Source organism: Peromyscus californicus, unplaced genomic scaffold (genome assembly GCF_007827085.1).
Source record: "Peromyscus californicus insignis strain IS unplaced genomic scaffold, ASM782708v3 Scaffold_3__1_contigs__length_106647218, whole genome shotgun sequence".
In the NCBI taxonomy this organism is placed as follows: Eukaryota; Metazoa; Chordata; class Mammalia; order Rodentia; family Cricetidae; genus Peromyscus; species Peromyscus californicus.
The window spans coordinates 3,453,905-3,478,243 of record NW_026294551.1 but is presented as its reverse complement, the minus strand read 5'-3'; the positions used below and the strand labels follow the sequence as shown (position 1 = coordinate 3,478,243).

The window sequence follows — 24,339 nt, the reverse complement described above, 5'->3', positions numbered from 1 at the left end:
TGACAACGATGTCCCTTACCACCTCTTCTGCCAGCCGAGTCTGGAGGCTTAGCCATCCTTCTGACTCACAACAACTTCCTAAAGAGCACCCGGTCCGAGGTCCACTCCGCCATCACCATCAGCTCCCCAGCTCCCCAGAGCCAAGCATTGTGTCTGACAGAGAAACGGCTGGAATGTCAGGATCACTGAGGAAGGGAGGAAAAGGGGCACATGCCAAGTGCCTTGTGTGCTCTCACCCAGTGTGGGCTCTGGTAGGTCAACCTCGCTCCAGGCCAGATAGCCCCACACCCATGGGTATATGGGCAGCCTAAGCTAGACTTGATGAGTTATTAAAAAAATTTTAAAGGAGGGCTTGAAATTGGGAGAAGATAGAGGGTGGGGCACTTTGGGAGGAGTTAGAGGGAGGAGTAAGGGTATCAATGATAAAATATGTAGTATACCTGTGTGAAATTCTCACAGAATTAGTAAAATACTGTGCTAAAAAAAAGACTACCACCCAAGCCTTCAGTTCTTCCTGAACCCAGAGTAGAAGGGGGAAAGAAAGGTAGAGAAGGGGTCTTCCTCTACAGCCCCCCTCCATGGAACTTTAAGGGCACATCTAGGTGGGATTGTACCATTGTCAACTGTCCACTGTCTATATTGTCACCTTCATAATATGTGACATGTTCCAACCCTACCCCCAGAGGCCTCAGAAGGTGGAAATGGATACAACCTAGAATCGCTTGGGAGAAGGGCGTCTGAGAACGTGTGTGTGGGATTATCTTAATTGTGTTAATTAATGTGGGAAGAGCCATGTACCATGAGCAGTACCACGCCCTGAGTTTGGCATCCTGGACTGCATGAAGAAGAGGGAGTGGAGCACCATCATGCATGTACTAGTCCATTACTCTCTGCTCTTGGCTACAGAGGACATCCAGTTGCTTCAGGTTCCTGCCTTGACTTCCCCACAGTGATGGGCTGTACCCTGGAAATGCGAGGCAAAGGAACCCTTCATTCTTTAAGTCATTTCCATCAGGATATTTTGTCACAGCAACAGGAAACAAAACAGTGACGGACTCCCAGTCCCATGACTGGTTGGTGCCTTTGTTAGAGACAGGTCTGGTGGTGCAAATCTGGAACCAAGGCTTCAGGAAGATGAAGCCAGTCTGGGCTACACAGCAATGTCCTGTCTCAAAATCCACTAGCTGACTAAAAAGAAAGAGAAGGAGTCTTGGGAAGAGGTGAAGACCGTGGGGTCATGTGAGGACAGTGGAGACAGACTCAGGAAAAGAGGCGGCCACAAGCCAAGGAACACACGGTTGCAGTGGGCAGAAGGGCGCCCTTCTTCAAGCCCGCAGAGGAGCTGGTCCACCACCCCTCACTCTCTCTTCAGAACTGCAAGACAATGAAAGGCCGGGGTCTGCAACCCGTGCTGCAAGACTTGGGTGCCAGCCCTGGGTGTGATCCACGTCCCGTCTCCCTGCTCTCTAGAAGGTGGGTCCTCAGCGACCAGGACAGCACACAGTGGGCGATCTATAAATAGCCTTCAGCTGGACTATGATGCCACCACGAAGCACAGGCTGCTGGGAAGGAGACTACATGGAGCTGCTTCCAAGAGTCAAAGCTCGTGAGGATACAGTCAGTGGGACAGGTAACACTGAGAACCCTGGGTGTCTGTCAGGGGTGGAGTCACCCTGGGTGTCAGGGGCGGAGTCACCCTGGGTGTCTGTTAGGGGCAGAGTCACCCTGGGTGTCAGTCAGGGGTGGAGTCACCCTGGGTGTCTGTCAGGGGCGGAGTCACCCTGGGTGTCAGTCAGGGGCGGAGTCACCCTGGGTGTCAGTCAGGGGCGGAGTCACCCTGGGTGTCAGGGGCGGAGTCACCCTGGGTGAACAGTGTGGCTTTACTTGGAGACATCCCTGGGTGTCATACCTGTGGGGCAGGGCTGGGAACTGGCCTGTCTTAGAACCTGTGATCACACAGCTCAGTGTCCTACAGTGCTCCCCACAACAGTGGGGCACCCCTGACGGGGCCAGTGCTGAGGTGCAGAGACCCCGCAGTGGAGCAGGAAGAAAAATCTCTGCAGAAGCAGGACAGGAAGATAAGTCAAAGCTACAACAGGAAAGTGGACCATGTCTGTGCATATTTCTATGCCCCCCCCCAAGCCACCGGATGCCATGTTGAGCTCACAAAGACTCTTTTCCACCCAGGTGTTGGGACATCTGGTACCTGCTTTTTTAGGGACTGTGGGCCCATGTCCACCTCTAGGTAGAGAGAGGACAGGGACAAATCCTTGATACTGTGATGTCATTGCTCTCCCTCTACTGCCACCCCCCCCCCCCAGCAGCAGCAGCAGCAGCAGCAGCAAGGGTCGCCTCCCAAATAAACTCCTGCTAGAACCCTGAGCTCCTGGCAGAGCCTCCAATAGGGAACTTGAATCAGAAAATCCAGGTGGGAGGACACAGAAGCCAGAGACCCCAGAGACGGAGGTGTGCCAGAAAAACCTTCCATCCCCCTTCCCACTGAGGGGACCAGTCATGTCCTTTTCTCTAAGCCACTTCTAACACAGCAGCACAGACAAGCTGCCAGGAAGACATACGTGGGAAATGTGAGCAGTGGCGTGGAGGAGAGGAGACTGTATGTCATGGATAGTACCCATTCCTCATTCCATCACAGAGACCACAGGGATGGGGAACAGTGCCACGACACCTCTGAGCTTGGAAGTCCGGCATGACAGTGCCTGTCTGGGATTGGAGTGCTGCAAAGATTGAGGGCCCTGTCTCAAAAACAGCAACAACCAAAAACTAAGCGTGGGTGTGCAAGCATGGGTGTGCAAATGCTCGGTAAGCCCGGGGGAGTGCTGCACCTCGGCCCACAGAGGAAGGGTGTCCCTGATAGCAAGATGGGACATCTGTCCCCATGCCTGGAGGATGGGCGACAGGCTCCCCCGCAGACATCTGCCTGTGGAGGAGGGGGCTGCAGGCTGGTCGCTGCCCGCAGACAGTAATGGGAGGGGGGTGACTCTTTTTATAGCAAACAAACGGTTTCGTTCAAAGAAGCCAAAGACCAAGAAAGAAGGAAAGAAGGGAGGGAGGGAGGGAGGGAGGGAGGGAGGGAGGGAGGAAGGAAGGAAGGAAGGAAGGAAGGAAGGAAGGAAGGAAGGAAGGAAGAAAAAAACACATGAGAACTGCCTGTGCTGTCTGTTGGGAGATTGATAAGAACTATCCCGGCTGCCCAGAGGCAAAGTGCCAGGCATGCTGTGGCCAGGCCTTACCCACTTCCCGAGACAGCTGGGAGCAAGGCTGGCCCTGCCCTTGGCCACCAGCCTGGCCGGGCACAGCACTGCCTTGTGCATAAATGATCCCTTCCTCTTTGCAGAAGCCTGGTGAAGTCAGCTGCCATGGTCCTGGACCAAGAGCGGGAGGAGCTACCAGAGGGTGAGTAGGACCCAGGGCGTGGTCCCAGTTCTGAGCTCATGCCCACCTGCCATGGGTTTGAGGGTCTGGCAATCAGGAGCTCTGGTGTCCTGGAGTTAGGAGGAGTCAAAGACTACAAGCCATTGCTTGCCTGATTTTTTCCCTCTCAACCCCCCCCCAGTCCTGGGGTCTCAGGTCCCTCAACCTTGGCTTCCCAGGCAGCCTCCCTTACCCTGCATGGAGCTGGCATTTTGCATTCTGTTCAGGTCTCCCTTTGTTCACGGCACATAGAAACCCAGCCTGCTAGTCAGAGAAGAGCTCCATCCCATAATAAACAGCATGAACTATTTATAACCCTGAAAACATCTTTATTATTATTTTTCTTCCCTCCAGAAACAATCTCACACAATCCTGTTAAGTACACACCACCAAGGAATGGCGGGCCTGGGGACGGGACCGCTTCCCCCCGGCCCTGCCCAGCCGAGCAGATGGCGGCGTGGGCGGTAGGTACCAGCCTCCTGGCAATCCGAACATCTGTTCCCGTTAGAAAATGCTAATTGCCATCAATCAGGACAGCACCTACCCACATTTACATGCAAGCGCACATGCAAAAAAAAAAAAAAAAATCTAAATTTCTCCCAGCATTGCACAGCTTGCATGTTAACTAGCCAGAGTAGCCTGAGGGCTGCTCAGCCGGAGACTGCAACCATGGCCTGCTAGCCTCACAGGCCCTGCCCTGAACTCCAACCAGGGCAATGGTGGTGGATTCACTCTGCAGGTAGCCTGGTTCCAGGTCCTGTGGATTCTCATCCACCTGGCCCAGGGTGGACATGGGGTCACTGGCTCTGGGCCCCCCTGGCCTGGCTGTCTCTCTGAGCAGTTGTCCCCCTCCCCCACGCTGCTTTCAAATCAGATCTGGTTTCTGCACTATGAAGCGTTCTGTAAGTGAAGGTTCTGAGGCTCTGTGCCATAATTCCCAGGACCAACCTGGCCTGATGCTTTCTCCCAGAGGCCTATTCTGCACGCACATCAGAGTGTTCCAGAAACTTCATCTGTCCCCATGGCTGCTGAGACACTAAGAAGTGGAGTACAGGTCCAGCCACCCCTGGCCTGAGGGTCTAGAAATGCCCTCATGGCCTCCCCCATTCTCTGGTCCCCAGCCAGGGCTTGGATTCTGTTTGGATGATAATCTTCTCTAGTCCCTTGTGATCTAGACTTGTCCGGAGAGCCAGGGATGGATGGGGGGTGTATGTGTGCTGTGGAATTGATCTTGCCCCTCACAGGCAGTGGTGGAGGGGAGGTGGGTGGTATCCATCCACATTCACCCCTGGGGGAGAGGGGATCAGAGCCTCTCCTTCCCTCCTCAGCTTCCCACAGGGCCTCATGCCTCCTAACAGCATGCAGACCAGCTGTTCTATGTCACCTGGAAGAGGGGGGCACCTCAGCTCTCAATCAACCCTCGACCTGAGGATGAGAGTTGAACTTCAAAGATTATTTCTATTACATAAGGAGCAGCCATGGTCCTTCCCACTCTACATCTCCAAAGGAAAGTGATTTTGTTAATTTTCTTGCAAGTGCCAGGCACTGTTGCTAGCCTTGGTTGCTATGGGTCCCTGTGACTGGCTGCAGGGTAAACCCTTGGGATTGAAATGAAGGTTTCTATGGGGAAGCACAGTGCTGCCCTTGCCTGGAATGAGGGATACCACCAGGTAGGAAGAAGGGCCTCCTAGGCTCAGACCTGGCAGGTGATGTCATAGCAAGAGCCAGTCATCCCAATGATGTGTCACAGTGCGGTATTTCAATGGTAGCCTCACTGTGAACACAGTACACAGCTGCCTATGTGCACACATACGAAACATCATGAACAGGAATGGTGAATATCTGTGTAAGCTGTGCAGTCAGACCTGCTGATCAAGAGAGGCTGATGACTTATTCACTTTTACCAAGTAGGATATCCTTCTCAGAGATAGCAGGTGAGACTGGGGCATGGAAAGAGATGGGAGGGGATGGGAAGAGGAAAGGAACGGAGAAATCCACTCATCTTTGCCAGCAATCTCTTTCTAACTGATGCTTCTTCTAAGAAGAACTGTTCTTGTGCCAACAAAGCGCACAAGGCCGTCTGGACATGAGGCCATGTCTGCGGAGTGTATCCCAGCTCTGTGCTGTCTGTGGTCAGCTTGCCTGGCCCATCCTGTACTCAAGCACTCTGCTCCCAAGACATCTTGACTGCAGAAGGCTGGTGGCAACATCTGCCACCTTGTGGCTCTGGCCCTGGGGCCCCGTCGGGCAGGTGTCAACACTCAGTGGAATGTGGTTCCCTGATTTCCTGCCAGACTCGGGCAGCCAGGGCCTGTGCTTCCCACGTTCCACTTTAACAGTATTCCTTGTGATTATGTTTCGGAGGTTGATTCTTCTCTCCAGCAAGGGCAGAGACTTTGATCAAGGTCTCTGGGAAGCTGTCTTCCTCCTTTACTCCTTCCCTCCCCATCTCATCTTTCTTCCTCTTCCTCTTCCTCTTCCACTCATGTCTCAGCTTTGGTTCCATTGCAGATCCCCAGCATGGCTGTCTTCCCCACCCAGGTGCCTGATGTGGGAACCTGGAGGTTGGTCCTTCTCCAGCACCAGGATGGAATGATGAGCCTCCTCCCTGGCTTTCATTTCCCTCTCTGTTATCTCCCCTTCGCTGTCTTGTTGACTGAGTCTGGAGAGCTGACGGAGGCCCCAGTGAAGTAGGAGAGACTCCAACACAAGGAAACATGATCTTGACCCTTTGCCCTTCCAACCCTAAGCCCCATAATCACCAAACCCAAGAGAGAGTAAAGATAAAGATAAACTTTACAATAATGATAGAAATCAATGACAGGCAGATAGATAGAAGGACAGATGGATAGATGTGTTTGTATTCACAGGTAAATGATAGATGGATGAGAATGTGGTAGAGAGAGAGACAGATAATAGATATGTGGCTAGATGCAGGGGTAAACAGAGTATAAGATGGAAAAGTAAATAGATACATCATCATGGAAAACAGACACATAGCTAAATGGGTAGACAGAAAGTTAAGATACATGGACAGATCAATGATATCTATATATAAATATAGGTGGATGCTAGAAATCTACACATGCATATAAAGATAATAAATGTACAAAATGTGTGGATATACAGACAGACAGATAATGTATATATGCATAGATAAATTGATGGGTAGGTAGATAGGTTAGATGAGTGGATGGGTAGGTTGATGGATGGATGGATGGATTGATGGGTAGATGGGTAGATGGATGGATGGGTGGATGGATGGGTGGATGGATGGATGGATGGATGGATGGATGGATGGATGGATGAATTGATACATGGATGAGTGGATGGACAGATTAGTGGATGATGGATGGGTAAATAAGCTGAAGGGTAGATAGGTAGGTGGTTGGATGAGTGGGTGAGTTGATAGATGAGTGGATAGATAAACAGATGGGTAACCAACTAGATATATGGATGTGTGGATAGGTAGATGGATGGAATAATGATGGGTGGATGGGAGGATAAGTGAATAGGTGAATGGATGGTTGGATAGATGAGTGGATGGTAGATTGATGGATAGGAAGTGAGTAGATGTGTAAGTGTGTGAATGGATGGATAAATAATTGGAAGAGCAGAGGCAAACATAGATCTAGATGGATGTAGATCCAGGAAAAGAAATCCACCTTTTCCCATATTTGCTTTATAGTTAGTTCTCTTCAGAGGAAGTGGTCTGCAACCCTGGGGCCAAGATGGTGATGGGGGGCCAAAAGTTTAAGCTCAGATTAACCTTCACTGGGCACTAGGCATCTGACACTTGTGCTAGGCTGGCCCTAGTTCAGGATTGTGCCCCTCTTGTTTCTGCAGCTTTGGGGACCCTAGCTGGCACTGTGTGTTGAAAAGTCACTCCAGCCCCAGGGACAATCTCGGAAGGTGGAGGTGACGCAGAATAATGTTCTTCCACCATGTCAAGTTACCTCATCCTGCCCAGGGTTGGCCTGGACCGCGGCACCCTGTCTGCAGGCCTCAGTCTTTCCTGCCCCAGTGCCCTTTAACAGAGACCTGACCTTGTTCTCAGAGCTCCTGACCAGAAAAGGATTAGGGTTGGGATGGGTCAGATTAGAGTCAGCTTGATTTAGGGTTACATTAGTGTTATGGTAGGGTTAAGGTCATGTTTAGGTGAGGGCTGAGTTAGGATAGGGCTATGACTAGGCTTATGGATAGATTAGCATTAGTAGCTCATGGTTAGGGTTTAGTTTATTAGATTAGGGTTAGGTTAGGTTAGGGTTAGTTCAGGATTAGGTTAGGGTTGGGTTAGGGTTAGGGCTACGGGTAGGGCTAGGGTCTGGTTAGGTTCACATTAAGGTGAGAGTTTCGGGTAATATATGTGCTGGGTTAGGGTTAGAGTAGGGATGGGGTTAGGTTTACAGAAGGGTTAGATTAGTTTTTGGTCTAGGTTAAAGTTAGGTTTAGGCTCAAAGCTAGGTTATGGTTGGTTTATTGATTGTTATAAGGTTAGTTTTCTATTAGTTTTAGTGTTACTACATCAGTATTGTAGTAGGATTATTGTTACACTGAGTGTAGAGCTAGATTAGGTTAGGTTACAGCTATAGTTAGAATAAGGTCTACTATGGTTAGAGTTAGGGCTAAACATAGTAGTAGGTTCTGATCATAGTTAGGCTATGTTAGAATTAGAGTTTTCATAAGACTAGGGTCTGGTTATGATTGAGTTATATTAGAGTTAATAGTTATGCATAGATCTTGGCTCTGGTTATGATTAGTTAGGTTAGGTTAGGAGGTCTATGGGTTGACTAGTATCTGGTTAGACTTAATGCTAATTATGTTGACCCAGGGTTAGTTTAAGTGTTAGTGCTTGGTTTGACTCCCAGCTCTCTCTCTCTCTCTCTCTCTCTCTCTCTCTCTCTCTCTCTCTCTCTCTCTCTCTCTCTCACACACACACACACACACACACACACACACACACACACATCTTTTACCTGATCGCTCACTACTCTCTTGACCTCCCTGGAAGCTGTATTGATCTTACTGGCCTAGGCCTCCATCTTGTCTCATCTGTACACTGGCCTAGGCCTCCATCTTGTCTCAGCTGAACCTCGTCTCTGTAACAGATTTGTTTCCACATCCAGTTATTTCCTGGTGTGCCCCATTTCTCTGCCTTAACTAGGTTTTCTGAGCCAGTGCCAGTGTATCCCAGGACCCATCATTAAATGTGAGTGGAGTCTGTTGGTGGCCTGGTGTGAGGAGGGCAGTTGCAAAGACTGAGTGGGTCACCTTTTCTCCCTCCAGATTCTGCAGCCCTGGCTCTTGCATGACCTCATGCCTCCCCGCTTGCTTTGACTACTAACTGAGCCCAGCATGGGGCTTCCCACACATCTATGTTCTAACAGGCCTTGGACTTCACAGAAAACCTGTACTTGCCCCATCCTACACCTCCCTGACACATAGCCCACACTCAGAAAAAGCCCACTCAGGAGCTGAAATGCTCTGTGATACTGGAGGTGGCAAGTTTTGTATTTTCATCTCATCCCACTGACACATCCATGTGCCTCAATGGTCTCCATGCAGCATCCTTGCCCAACTGGATATAGGGTGAGTGATGAGACTATCAGATACCACAGATGGTGGGTGAGGTAGGCTTGGAGTGCCTGTGCTCACATGACTGTTATTCTCTAGGCTATGGGGCTTCTGTAAAATGTCACAGTATCATATACAGCCTCATAAAATGTCATGTGGAAACAGTATTTACATTCATCTAGTCCAGGCAAATGCTCAACACACACTTCTATAGCAGCCCTCCCATGCAGCCCTACCAAGGGCTTCCCATTCCCTCCTCATCGTTGACCCTCAAGGACATAAGGTGGGATGAGGAGGCCGATCACCCCACGGGCTAAAAATTGCATCTGTCTAAAGCATTGGCTTTTGTTGGGTATTTTGTGAGAGAATGCTTTAACATTACAGCCATCAAAGGCACACTGTGGGTTCCATGTAAGATGTGTGTGTGTGTGTGTGTGTGTGTGTGTGTGTGTGTGTGTGTGTGTGTGTGTGTGTGTTTGTGTGTGTGTTTAAGATAACAAATAAGACTTGGAGGAAATGTCATGCTTCATTTGGCTCCCTTCTGGAAGCAGACACCCAGTTCCCCAGGGGTCGGGCTTTAATAGCCCCTCTTTGGGAGCCCTCAGAGGGAAAATGCACACCTCCAGCCCGGTGCCACGTGCCTCTTCATCATCCACGGCAATCCATTTAATCTCCTCTCTCCTGAGCACAGGGCATCATGTGTAGCGTGTATTCCAGCTCTGGGAGGCACCAATGTAGTCTGTACAAACCAGCTTCCGTTACACTCCATAAAAGGGGGAGCCCAGCAGAATTGACTCCCTCACGGACAGACAAAAGATCTCAGCCCGTGTCAGCAAAAGTCCCAAGCATCAATGTGAGCAAAATGGAGGGAGCTGTGAGTCCTAGGATTCCCCTGTGACACATGCCAGGAAGAAGAGGTGCCTCCTGGGAACAGGTCTCCCAGGGGTGACTCAACTCAAAAGAACTGGCAAACAAAGCCAGGATGGTGGCTGATGACTGTAAACCCAGCACTCAGGAGACTGAAGCAGGAAGACTGGCAGGAGTTCAAGGCCATCCTGGGCTACAGAGTGAGAGCTTTTCTCACAGATAACAAGATACAAAATAATGTACTCATAAAAGCACAAGAGCATTCTTTCAAAGATGGTCTTCAGAAGGGCCACCATGGAGCCCTACCATATACAGCTACATCTAGAGAAGCAGGAGAAGCCAGCACCATGACAGACCAAAGGATTGAAGGGAGGAGAGGGAGTCAGGACCAGGCAGCTCCACAAGCAGATCACACTGAAAGGCTACCCAGTGCCTGCTGTGGCATCTTCTTACTGTCTTAGGCAGCAGAGGTCAAAGAGTTGAGAGAACTTGTCATCAATCTGGGTCATCTAACCCCAAAGCATAGATCACCCTACTGGGACTTACCCATAGTGCCATGCTGGGAAGGCACTTCTTTTTAAAATTTCATTTCTAAGCCAGGTGTGATGATGAATGCCTATAGTCCCAGCACTTGGGGTTGAGCAGAGGGTTTTTCTGAGCTGCAGCCAGCCTGGGCTATATGGTAAGACCTTGCCAAAACTTAACCCCTCATGCTAAATATTGAAAGAAAAGGAGACTCATTATTAGTTGTGAAAATACAGCAGAGAATTCTTATGTGCCCAGCCTATGGGATGGACTAAATTGTATTTAAAAATTCATACACTAAGCCAAGTGTGGTGGCCCACGCCTTCACCACGCCTTTAGTCCCAGCACTGAGGAGCTAAAGGTAGGTGGATCTCTGAGAGTTTGAGGCCAGCCTGACCTACATAGTGAGTTTCAGACCAGCCAGAGCTACACATTGGGATTACCCTCATCCTCAATGTTTAGCCAGTTATGTTTGGAGACAGGCTGCAGAGAGGTGAAGAGGGCAAGGTACATCACCATGCGGGTCCTGGTCCAATCTGACTGTGCTACTTAAGAGATGAGAACAGACACAAACAGAAAGAAGTATGTATGAAAATGAACAGGACAGCTTCCACAACCCAGAGGGAAGCTTTTGAAACCAACCCTACCATCACCACCACCACCACCACTATCACCACCACCAAGACTATCACCATCACCACTATCATAACCACCACCATCATCACCATCATCACCATCACCACCATCACCACTACCATCATAACCATCACCACCACCATCACCATCACCACCACCATCACCATCACCACCACCATCATAATCACCACCATTATCACCATCACCACCATCACCATCACCACTACCATCATAACCATCACCACCACCATCATAATCACCACCATCATCACCACTACCATCACCACAGTTCATGTGTTGGGAGCTTGGTCCTCACTGAGGCACTGTTGAGAGGTGGTGAGATCATTAAAAGGTGGGTCCTAGTGGGAAATCCTTAGGTCACTGGGGTCCTGACCTCAGAAAATATTAGAGCTGGTCTCATGGGACCCTGAGTCACATTTTATGAGAATGAGCTATTATACAAGAACTTCTCTCCCCTCTGACTTCCTGTCTAGCTAGACATGTGACCTCTCTCCTGCACATGCTCCTGCCACTGTGATATCTGCCAGAAGGTCCGCATCAGAGCTGAGCAGATGCCAGTACCACTGCCTTGAACCCCCAGAACTAAACCTCTTTGCTTTATAAAGTTGTCTAGCCTCAGATACTTAGCTATAGAAACATAAAGTGGCCTAGTGTACTGCTCTCAAGTTCAGTGTTCACTCACGTGGCCAGTAGCCACGGTTCAGAGGTGGGTCCTGGTATGTGGACTTCACTTTTTAGTAGTGTTGAACTTCTGAACTATCCAGTAAGCACATTCTGAGTGAGTGTCAGTGCTGGAGAACTGATGTGAGGTTTGATTCTGAATGTCCAATGCTCAAAGTTGGCCTGTGACTGTTTTCTCAGAGTTGTGACAATTAACAGGGCAATGACACCCACAACCTTTGGAATGGCAAATATTCCAGGTAAGATGGGCTGCACTCAACCAGCAGGTCACTTTAAGGAATCCCCAAACCTTCTGCTTTGTTTGAGGGGCTCTGGGTACAGAGGTGCGCCTCACAGGAAGTTAGGAGCATCCTATTTGGTCTTTGTTGAACTTGGGTTCAGCCTTGATTGCTTTCAGGTCCTGCCAAGGTGATGACATCCTGATTGACCCACAGTGATAATTGCAGGAGGCCATGTCCTGCAAGTTTCCTACACTTCCAGTCATAGCTCAGCAGCATTCAATGGTGTAAGGTCAAGGATGGAGCCGTCTGTCCCAGGAGAGGACAGGGTGACTGTCTCTCTTTTGTCTCCTCTTCTACTACACACATGCACAGGCACACACATGCACAGGCACAGGCACACACAGACACACATATGCATACACAGGCACACACAAACACACAGACACACACAGGCACACACAAACACACAGACACACACATGCACACATAGGCACACAGGCACACACAGACACACACATGCACACATAGGCACACACAGACACACACATGCACACACAGGCACACACAAACACACAGACACACACAGGCACACACAAACACACACATGCACACATAGGCACACAGGCACACAAACATACACACACAAACACACACATGCACACATAGGCACACAGGCACACAAACATACACATGCACACAGGCACACACAAACACACAGACACACACAGGCACACACAAACACACAGACACACACAGGCACACACAAACACACAGACACACACATGCACACATAGGCACACAGGCACACAAACATACACATGCACACAGGCACATACATGCACACATGCACACACACAGACACACACACACAAACATATATCAAGCCAAGCCTGTGTTGTCTCCTCCTCTGTGATTTCTTTCTTCCTTGGACGTGTGCCAGCCCTCCTCTTCTGAACACAGGTGTCTTTGAAAGCTCCAGTCCTGAAACACTTGGTGGGTCCTTGCAAACTATAACAAATGACATTCTCCCAATCGGTACAAGCCCCACTGACCCTCATCCTGAGTGGAGCCACGGCTGTCCCTCTAATGGTATGCAGTGTCTATACAGAAGGACAGAATGGAGATTCTATACAGCCAGACACAGGGACCTAGCTGGGTTCCTGTCTGAGAGGTACAGCAGCAAACCTCATGTCTGACTTTTAGATGACATGGACAGGAGAGCCTCACGGCTTCTGATGGTGAGACACACGGCCCTGGGATCAGGATGTAAGCAGACCCACACGAAACCCTCTCCTGCCTCTCTGTCCAAGGCGTGTCTTTGAAGTTACAACTTCTGTCCATAATTTCTGTGGGACAGGGCTGTCCCTGTATGCTGTTCCGTGTTGACTCTATCCTGATGTACCAAGAGAGTCGCTCCCTCCCTTCTGTGGACAGCAGCTCTCCCTGAAGATATGACCCTTGCCCCCAGATAGTTCATCTCAAGAGAAAGTGGGACACAAAGACAGAGAGGACTGAGACTAGTGTCCCCAAGGACACCTGACTCTCCTGTGACCCCATATGTAGACCTGGATGCAGCTCAGAGCTCTTCCTTCTCCGGTCTCCTCTGACTATTTCCCAAGGACATGTGTTCCGTGTCCTGGAGTCCCCGGGCCTTCCCCAGGCCCTTCCAAGCATTCCTCCACTCCTCTAGTTCTTAGCCCCAGAGCCCCCACTTGGCCTTCCCCGGCCCCCTGCCCCTGGCCAAGGGCCTGCTGAAGCCTTAACTCCCAGCAGTTATCTGCTCACTCAGAGACCCAAGGCAACTTCCTCCCCTCCCCGCCGTCCCCTCTCCTCCCCCTTCCTCCCTCCCTTGCTCAGCACCCCTCTCCAGCTTCCTCCAAGACACTCTCTTCGTCCTTTTTGAGACCCTGCAGACTGGCTCTGGTTTCTCTTTCCTTGCATGAGAATGTGTACTTGGAATTGTGTTATGAACAGGCTATTGTTAGAGTTAGGTTAAGGTCCAGCTATCTCACTCTTAATTGGCTCTCAAGATGGTTTTCCAGGGTGAGGCAGGCAGCTCAGCAGATACGCATGTTGTACAGTTAAGAGGACTAGAATCCAGAGCCATAGAACTCACATAAAAGCCGGGCAGCTGTGGCAGCCTCCTAGAATTCCAGCATTCAGGAGGCAGAGATGGGATCCCTGGGGCAAACTGGCTAGCCCACATACATGCAAATACACACATATACATGAACACACACAACAAATGCATATCTGGACTGAAAGAAGAGAGAGATAATTTTCCACCATGGTATGATGGGATATGGAGAGTGTGGCCAGGTTCTCTCAGCAATCAATATAGGCTATCAAGGCCTCCTCTCTGTCTGGCCAGGACCTGTGGGCCCTGGGACTCTCAAGACTTCACTAATGGTTGGAATGTGTCTCTCAAATTCTTACACTGAAACTTACTCTCCAATATCTATATTAATGGTATCTAGGGTGGGACCTTTGGAAGGAATTAGGGTTGGACAAAGTCATGAAGATGGCCTCAGGAGAGAGACAGATCCCATGATGCTGCAAGAAGCCCTCCTCAGTTCTGGCACCGCGTTCTCGGACCTCCCACTCTAGAATGTATGAAATATTTATTGTAGCGGGAATCTTAGAAGTTCTTATTAATAAAATCAAACCTGAGGCCAGTTATTGGGGTGAACGCTGGAAGATCAGAGAAGCAGAACCAGCCACAGCTAACCTCACCTCACCAGTTCCTCAGCTGATCCTGTTTCCTCAGACTGGAAGCCTCTGAGTCCTCATATCCAAATGAATCTCAGCTGAACTGCTGCTAGAAGCCTGAAAGCGTAACCAGGCAAAAGCTTCTAGTTTCTGGTCCTCATGCCTTATATACCTTTCTGCTTTCTACCATCACTCCCTGGGATTAAAGGCGTGAGTCACCATGCTTGGCTGTATCCTTGAACACATGGATTTCTACCTCTGGAATGCTAGGATTAAAGGCGTGTGCTACCACTGCCTATCCTAAGTATCTAGTGGCTTTTTTGTTTTCTGACCCCAGGTAAGTTTGTTAGGGTACACAATATTTTGGGGAACACAATACCACCACAATTTATTTTCTTTGTAAATAGCGTAGTCTCAGGTATTCAGTCACAGCAAGAGGAAACAGACGAAGACATCTCTTACAGCTCATGTCAGCTTGTCTTTGTGTTATTGCCTGGTTCGTCCCTCCTGACTTTCTTATCATCGTCTCCAATAGACCAAGTGGTGTTCAAGAGAACTCTAGGGTCTAGGTGGTCCACTCAGGGTTACAGTACCAGGACGCTCCTTCCCCTAGCAGCCATGGAGGATACTGGCTGTGGAATTATGTTCCCCAAAGGTATATGCACATCCTAGTCCCCAATCCTTGCGACAGAACACACTTACAAACAGGAACTTCAGAGGTGTCATCCAGTTAGGAGGAAGCTGTGCCAGAGAAGGGCCTAAGGCAATGACAGAGGTATTTATAAGATGAAAGTGGATAAGATCAGGCACGGGGGTGGGGTGGGGGTGGGGTGGGGTGGGGGTGGGGCACAGTCATGTCATGGCAGCGGCAAAGATAGTAGAGATGCAGCCACAGCCACAAGCACTGGCTTCTGACCTCTAGAACTGAGCAAGAACACATAGTTTCTGTTTTAAAGCACCCAGGCTGTGTTTCTCTGCAGCAGCAGCTACAGGACAGTAAGACACAACCTGAACACAACCAGTCCATCTCCCTTCTGTGGTGGCCACCCTGGTGCCTTGGGCTCAGGGACTAGGCTCCCCAAGAGGCTTGCTGCCACCCTGTCCCTTTCTTCATAAGGACTAGAGACAGCCCAGAGACAGAAATGCCTTCCACCTCCCGGGTGGGAACTGCACCTGGAGCAGCCTAATAGTTACTAATGCTAATTACCCTGGTGACTAATGTGCTCTAATTGGATGGCTTCACCAGGAGTTGAGACCTGGGAAACTCTCTAGCATCCTCTGTGACCCTTCCAGCCCCTTCCTAGCTCCACCGCAGAGCTCAAAGGCCGCCAAGGAAACCGTATTGACCTGGTCTCCTACTTTTTAAAAAGTAGGACATCATGCCAACACCAGTGAGTGGTTTTATCCTTGAACTAACAAATACAAGGCAAAGAAGAGGACAAAGGAGACACTGAAGGCAGATGGAAGAAGATATTACAAATGCCACCAAGGCCTGTGACATCTGTCTAGGGACCGGCAGGCAGCTACTGGAGCAGACCCAGCACCAGCCGCTTAGGGAACATCCAAAAGCCTGGAAGATTCCATACACAGGTTCTCCTGGAGAAGAAGGCATCTGATGCCTCTCACCTCCCCTAACACCCCTTGGATGTTATGTGACTGTGGGCTACAGGGAAAGGCAGATGGCAGTGAGGCCAAGCATGGAGCTGGGATAGCAGGGTTGGGAAAGAAGACCCAGAGGGACTCAAGGTGAAGGAAATCCCCCAACAGAGGTGGAGGGGAAGGGAAGGAAGGAGAGGAAGAGGAGGAGAAAGAAAAAGAGAAGGGAGAGAAGGAGGGAGGTGAAGGTGGAGAGAGAATGGGAAGATGGAGGAAGAAGAGCGGGAGGGAAGAGCAGGAGGAGGCGGCAGGTAGGGAGACAGGGAGCACAGCCACGGGCGTCCAGGTCCCGAGGTGAGCACAGTGCACCTCCAGAGCTCATTCCAGTGGGAAAATGTTCAGAGGAGGATTGAAGAGGTTGAGCTCCACACCACTGAGACTTCTCCAAGCACGTTTACCAACAGAAGAGCAGCCATGGGTGCTTTTCCCCTGATTAAACTGTCAGGTACCAGTGGAAGCCCAGGCAAATGCAGAAGTCCCTCCCAGGAAGCCCTGTGTGGGTCGGATGGCCATCACCCCTTCTGCCCAGCAGCAATGCAGCATGGCAGGCTCTGGACGGACAGACACAGGAAGGTCTATCTCTGAGTGGCTTCTGATATGGCTGGGTAAGGCCACGATCACCCTCCTCCCCACACCAGGAGACCTCGGTGCTGATGCACCAGAAAGTGGGGAGGGGGGTGTCACCCACCACAGATTCAGGCAGCCTGTGTTCAGCTCAGCCCAAGGTGCCAGCATCCCCTGTGATGGATTCTGGTTTAACAGCTTTTAAAAACAAGCAGAGGAGAGCCAGGCGTGATGGATGAGTGCAGGAAACACGCTCATTCGGAGATGATTTATGGGATGTTGCCTGTTGTCCTCATGGGATGCAGCTCAAGGGTGGGGGCCTCAGAGATGAATGTCTCCAAATGCTGAGCACTTGTAGGGTGCCAGCAGCTCCACCAAGAACATGCATGCACCACCCCAGCCTGCAGGGCCCCAGTCTCAGTCACCTGCTGTCCTATGTGAGGGGCGTGGAAGGCAGGTGGACTTGATTTATCCCTCGGCTCCTGAACATGAGCAACGCTCACCTCTCAGAAACATCTGGAGAAGGAACAGCTGGCCACAACCCCTGGTTCCTCCAAATGACACCAACAGGACATAGAAGTGTGGCTGGGAGGATCTGAGAGCGTGGGGACAGCATAAAGGAAGAGGCAGGCTGGCACAGAAGAGTGGTGGCACCTATGCAATGTCCCCTGTGCCAGTGGGTGACAGACACCTCCTTCCAGTGTATCTGATGGGCCACTGCCCACAACCTGGTCAACACAACACCTCATTTTGCAGCAGATTAATGTCCACCAATGTTTTTAATGAAGGCTTGGAAGTGGCTGCATATTAAGATCCAAATGGACAACATATTGAAAGGGGTGAGCTTTTAAATAAGACCTAACGACGAGGTCTTTCTTAAAGCACAGGAAATGTACAGGGCAGGGTCAAAGGCAGGAGGAAACGGTTTCTTCTCCTGTCTTCCTTTGAGCAAGGACACTTCAACAGTGATGAAGATCACGTTAAGTAGCCAGATGTCAAAGCCATTCCTGGAACCGTGAGCTAGCTCTGTGCAGGCTGTAGGCTCCAGCAGGCTCTTCTGGCCCGGGCTCTTCATCTATGACCTCAAAACCACTCTTCGGAGACACTCTCCTCCAAGGAGTCAGAGCAAGGGCTTCTCACACCCCAGAGGTGTGTTTGACATTACCGGGCATCATTCTGCGGTCAGGGGAGTATGTGCAGGAGTCAGCAGCCTGATGTGCCTGGCCACTCACCCACGTGCCTGACCTCCTCCTTCAGAGACCTGCCTCCTGCCCTCCCAGAGCTGATGAAAAGGCAGGCAGACTATCAAGGTCACATACAGGTGGCTGGGACGTACATCCGCGCTGTCCTCACTCAGATGATGGCCCCTGTGGGTCTATGCCCCCTTGCCTTCACCCCATGGGAAGGACAAGACTCTCAGATACCCAGCTGTACCTCAACACATCAGAGGGACCTTCTAAACAGACAGGGGGTCAGAATGTGAGCGTGCTGCACAAAGTAGTTCCATGCAAAGGTACTCGTATCCTGGACCTCGCAGGTCCACGCTGAGGACCAGTTAAGCTTTGTGCTTTGAGCTCGAATGGGCCCAAAGAGGTACCTTGCTGGGGACACTGGTTCTCCAAAGCACACAAGGGCCAGCTGTGCTTACCCAGGGGTAGAGTCAGGAGTTCCAGCATCCAGCGACAGGACCCTAGGGCTTGCCTGAGGCTGGCTGCAAAACACAGCTCTTCTGAGGCTCTTGGAAGCCGCAAGTCAGCATGACAAGGGAGTGCTGAGGGGCTCCCAGCATGGCTTGGGCTCACTGAACAGGGCCATCTCAGTCAGCATGGGAGAAGATTTGGCCTGATGTCCACCTCTGGTGCAGTCCCCTGCCCAGAGTGCTACCCAAGGACAGCAGCAGCCCTAGAGCAGGCCTCAGCTGACCCCAGCTTCAACTTTGAACTCCCTGCCTTGACCCCCTCTACAGAAGGCAGCATCGTCAGACTTGAGTCACAGAGAAGTCCCTGACTCAGAGGGCTTCTGTTGGTTTTAACAAAAGATCACACCACTCTACCCCAAGGCCTCCTCAGCCCAGGGCACTGGATCTCATGTTCACTCCATTCCCTCCACCCTCAGCCATCAACCCTGCACAGCCATCTTCTAGATACTTCAGCTCACCCCTACCTTGGGGCCTTGGCACCACACAACCCCGTCTGGAAGGTTCTCTCTCACTGGCTTTACCACACCACCCTGTATGAATAGCAGCCTCCTCCATTCCCCATCATTGGTCAACTCAGCATACTTCATCAGTCCCCTGGGCCTTTCACTCCCGACATGACTTGTAATCCCCAGCGGCTTGTTCTCCACCTCCCACCAGACTGTGAACTCTGTGAGGACTTTCTTCTGTATCCCTAGAGTCCAAAACAGAGCTGGGCTCATCAGAGCTGCTCGTATGCAGGCAGTCCTCCATGGACAATGGGCTGCACCCTGATAAACTACTTCCCATTGAGACATGTGAGGACCTATTTTCCATGCCTGGCCTCATAAGTATCCTCACTCACCCGCACAACACGCTGTCAGTCCTTCCCCTCATGACCACATGGCTGGTCAGAATTGCAACTGTCCAGCATCAGGAGAAGATCGAAACTCAAAAAACCCAAGCACAGTGTCTATTGAGGGCTCATCCCTTTCATATACAATGCAGAGGTAGTCACATGATCAAGGGGAGGCTACATTGCTGAGTGAGGAACACGGAGCAGTCTGTGGACCAGTGAGCCCAGTGCAAGAAGAAAACTCGGGCAAGAGATCTTCAGCCAGCCGTGAGGGGACAGGGAGCATGTCCCTGGAGAGGCATCAACACCACATATAATTCTCTCTTACAGACTCTGCAGTGGGCTCTGGGGAAGCCACCCATTGCCCGATGTCCAGTACTCACTACACCTTGGCCCAGCAAAGGCCATCACTGTGGATCAAAGAGATGGTTCACTGGGTAAAGGCACTTGCCACCAAGCTCTGACCTGAGCCCCCTCCCTAAACCCACACGGTGGGGTTGGCCCACAGGTTGTCCTCCAACCTCCACACAACTTGAGCCATTTCCTCGCCGGTGAACATTCAGGTAGACCAGGAGGACGGGGCTGCCTAGCTTCCCAGGGAGAAAGCACAGACACATGGTACCCAGGGTCCTTACAGCCCTTGCCCCTGTGTGTCATTTATCATAAAATTGAAATCATATGTGCAGCGTTTCTGTTCTACAAACAGGTCCAGGAATCAAAATGGAAGTGGTGTAGGTCTTTTGTGAAAGCACAGGTGTCCCTGAGCCCTGTGGCCTGGAAAGTAAGTGAAGTCTCCTGGATCGTGTCTGAAACCGGCAAGTGTGACACTGATCCTGGTGGCTCATGTCAGAACTGACCCGTTGCCCACCCTGGGGGACAGGGGATGACTCCATCCCCTCACCAGCAAGGCGGAGGCTTACTGCTCATCACTAACATTAGGTTGGAGAGTCAGATCTCGACCCTGGCCACTGGACCTCATGTTGACAAACTGGCAGCAGACCACACAGCCTGCCCACCTTCCTTCCCAAACTAACTTCCCCCAAACACGCCGATGACAGAGAACAAAGGGAACCCTGTTGACTCTTCTTGACTTAACCAACTCCCAGAAGCCACGAAGACAATGAACTGCAAACGTATGTGTGGGGTGCCCTGCCAGTGCCCTACCGCGCCTTCAGGAAGGCCTTATTAAAGTGTTTCTCACTGCAGACTCAAACACCAAGGCAGAAGCAGGTGAGTAGTGTGGCCTTACCTGTTAGAATGCTGTTTCCTTTTCTGTCACACGGAGGACCTGAAGATGCTTCCTCAGTGTGGAGTGTGCCCAGATAGAGCGGGTTCTCAAGAAAGTGTTAGTTAGGTTCTCACAGGCAGCTTTTCAACCTGAAGAGGAAGAAAATGTGAAAAAACAAAAATAAATACCCTGCCTTGGACACAATCATTCCCCTTTAGCATAAAACAAACACTGGCATTAAACCAAAGAGAAGCGGGCAGTAGCCAAAAGCTTGTCACTGGGGATCAGAGTCCCCCCTCCACTGAGGACGTAGTCTGTGACAGCCTCGGGGAGGAACTGGCCCCCCAGGAGGGCACATCATTAGCACCATAGTGCCCAGCACCCACTCTCGGCCATTCTGCCATCTGCCTGGGCTGCTGCCCTCTCAGCATCTGGCCGTTCACTTCCTCTGACTCCCCAGTCTGCCTGATGCTGGTCTCCCACCAAGTGGTTCCCCATCATTCCGCCATCCCCTTCTCCTCCATCTTAGATTACCTGTCACATACAGACACCTTGTCCCCTCTTCTAGTGGGATTGGTCAGATGGTACCCTCACTCTAGCCACAGCCCTCCAGGACAATCAGTTGGAAGAAATACTCAATGCCGCTTCAGGGACCATGGTAAACTCAGCCTATGGGAGCTCCAGGCTCACAGGACTTGAGGCACTCCAAGAAAATGAGACCAGATGACAGACGCTAAGGCCCTGCATCTCTCGTGGCTACAGGCAGTCACAGGTGGTATCATGGCAAATCTTCCACGGCCTGTAGGACCCTTGAGATCTGGATCCTCTCCTGTCACACTTCCTCATCCCTGCAGCCAGGGCTCCAGAATATTCCTGTCTACGCAAGGCAATTCCTCCCGACCCCATGGCACCCCTGTACCCACTGTCACATGGAGTGTGCCTCCCCTCATAATTGCATCGCTTTTTCCCTGCTCCAGCCCCAACTCTGCATGTAGCACCTTCCAAGTTAAACCATTCAGGATCAAAACACTCGATAAGAATTTTCACCTTCCCACAGCTGTCCTGGCCATGCCCCACCACGACCCAGTCTGTTTTGGTTTCCTTGATCCGAGCTGAGCTGATAATTTAGCAACCTGTCCTCCACCATAGAGGCGCATTTTCTTTACTCCACAGTAGGAAGCACCATCCATCACCCACTACACAGAACACAGGCTGGAGGCCTGAAGCCCCCGCCCCACCCTCCCATACCCTGTACAGCCATGTATCTCCAGCTGCTGTAGGCTTGTGGGATTGCTATTCTTATCTTCCACTCTGGCAATCCCCACCACAATGTCAGAGGAGTGTGGTGGGGTGAGGAGAGGAGCCGGACCAGGTTGGCTGAGATGGAAGAGAAGCGTTGTGTAGCTAGCCTCCCCAGGGCGCCAGGGTCAAGGCCACAGTCAGTTACTCCTACGGTTGGCAGCAAAAGGGTCTCATCTGTGGGGGGCAAACTGAGTCCTCTTCACCCTCAGAAGCAGTTATTATGCCCCACGTGTTCTGAGTGTGCCCCACTGTGTGCGGCACCAGGTCCCCCAGGCTGGGCCAGGCAAGCTCATAATCCAGGGGAGGAATACACAGGGCATGTCTAACTGCTGACCCATAAAGGATGGTCTGCTAGCATCTGCAGGGAGGGCAAGTGGGGAACTCAAAGTCCCCATGGTGTCCCCTGTATACACCTGTGCATGTACAAACACACACACACACACACACACACACACACACACACACACACACGTGAGTACAGGCTGCAACTTTAACTCCAGGAACCCAAAGTCATTGGAGTGTGAAGTGTTATAGTTGGCCACTGTTGGCCAAGAAAATGACCCCCACACATACACACTCTACATGGCAAGCAAAGACTGTCATACCCTAGACTTTGTAACACACTCAGTAACTCCTGCATCAAGGCCCTGCATCAAAGACGGAATAGACTGTCCCCAAATCCCCCAAAGAGAAGTTACACATAGCCTTTGGGACCCAAGGACAGGCTGGGGACATCACTAATTCTTTATAAATTAAAAATCACCTGAGAAAGTGGCTTTATTTATAGGATTCAAGATGAAAAGGAGAAAGGGCATGGAAAGGGAGGGGGTGTGGAGCACCAGTGAGGGATTTCTTTACTCTGGAGGTGGAGGCAGGGGGATTAAGAATTGAAGGTCATCCTACACAGCAAGTATGAGGCCAGCCTGGGCTACATCACACACACTCACACACACACACACACACACACACACACACACACACACACACACACACACACACTAAGGACCAACAGGAGAGTTTAAAATGACTCTCAAAGCCAGAAAGCACAGTTCACTGTGCCTCTAACCAAGAGGAAACCAAGATACAGGATGCACATCTCAGTAGTAAAGATTACAGGGAATATACAATATTCTGAGAAAATGAGCCGCCTCCCCCCCCCCCCCCGTTTTTAAATCGCTCTTGCAAAACCAGCTTCCCCCTTCACTCCCCTCGCGCCTTGTGAATCCTGTCTCCCGGTTTGTTATTCTGGCGTCTGGTGGGAGGCTGACAGTCACCGTGGCTACACTTCTTCTTTAATGCCAGCTCGTTTTAATAATACAGTGTACCTTTTGGTTTGGTGAGATGTGACATTATTCCAGGCACCCAGCGGCAATGGGAAGGGCCTTATGTAATTTATGTGTTCTCTGCGCTGTGTTTAACACTCCCAAAGCGGAGGGCTGTAATTTGGGAAGTGATTCTCCCCAAGGTCAGGGGAACAGTTTGTGGAGGGAAGGCTGGTGGCTGTCTGACCTGAGTTCAGCCTGGGAGCTCAGGAGCCCCTGGCTATGAGGCTAGGCTCAGCAGCAGGAGGACTCTGCACCTCAAATCATAAATGCCCCACCCCCAAAAAACCACCCCAGCCCAGCTGTGGCCAAGTTACCAGGCTTCTGGAGTTTAAGCAGTTTTTAATGAAGTGGAGACGGTAGAGGCACAGCCAGAGTGTTTGGGGGCATTTTTGTCTCCTGTCACCAACCCAGATGTTCACCTTTTAATTTATCTTTTTATTTTGCATGGAGGGGGGTATACACACATGGAAAGGCATGTGCATATGTACATGCATGTATGTGTGGATGCCAGAAGTTGATGGCAAATGTCTGCCTTACTCAGTCTCATTATTTTTTCAAACAGCTTCTCTTGCTGAGCCTGGAGTTCACCAGTTAGGATAAATTTGCTGGTCAGTGAGCCCTAGGTATCTGTCTCCTTACCCAGCCAGGGCTGGGGTTACAGGCAATTACCACTGTGGCCAACTTTTTATGTGGGTGCTGGGCATCTAAAAGCCTATATGGTAAGCACCTTGCCGAATGAACTCTTACCAGTCCCCTAGGTCCCTATTTTGCAGTGACGGAGACCCTGGCACAGCGGACTGGGCCTGCCTTAGGGATGCCGAGGAAACCCTGATCATCCAGCACCCATGTCCTGACCCTTCCAGAAAGCACCACCACGAGTTCCTCCTATGCTGGGAACGAAGGAGTAACACAGGGATGTGTCCCCAAGAAGCTTGCAGTAGAGACACAACAGCCAGCTACCCCAGTGGAGGTGGACAAGCCTTGAGAAGTGGGATCTTCCTTTGCACCATGTCACACCTAGGGCCTGGCAGACGGCAAGTGCTATACCAAGACATTTGAGCAACTGG

At 50.9% G+C, this 24,339-nt stretch overlaps 1 protein-coding gene across 3 annotated transcripts in view; it reads right to left on the bottom strand.

Moving 5' to 3' along the window:
• The window catches only part of Rbfox3 (RNA binding fox-1 homolog 3), a 427,534-nt gene that overhangs the window by 301,287 nt on the left and 101,908 nt on the right, over positions 1–24,339 (bottom strand). For all 3 annotated transcript variants that reach the window (XM_052758942.1, XM_052758941.1, XM_052758943.1), the window contains exon 2: positions 20,667–20,794. The gene's annotated coding sequence lies outside the window, so the exon portion shown is untranslated. The remainder of the gene's footprint in view (positions 1–20,666; positions 20,795–24,339) is intronic.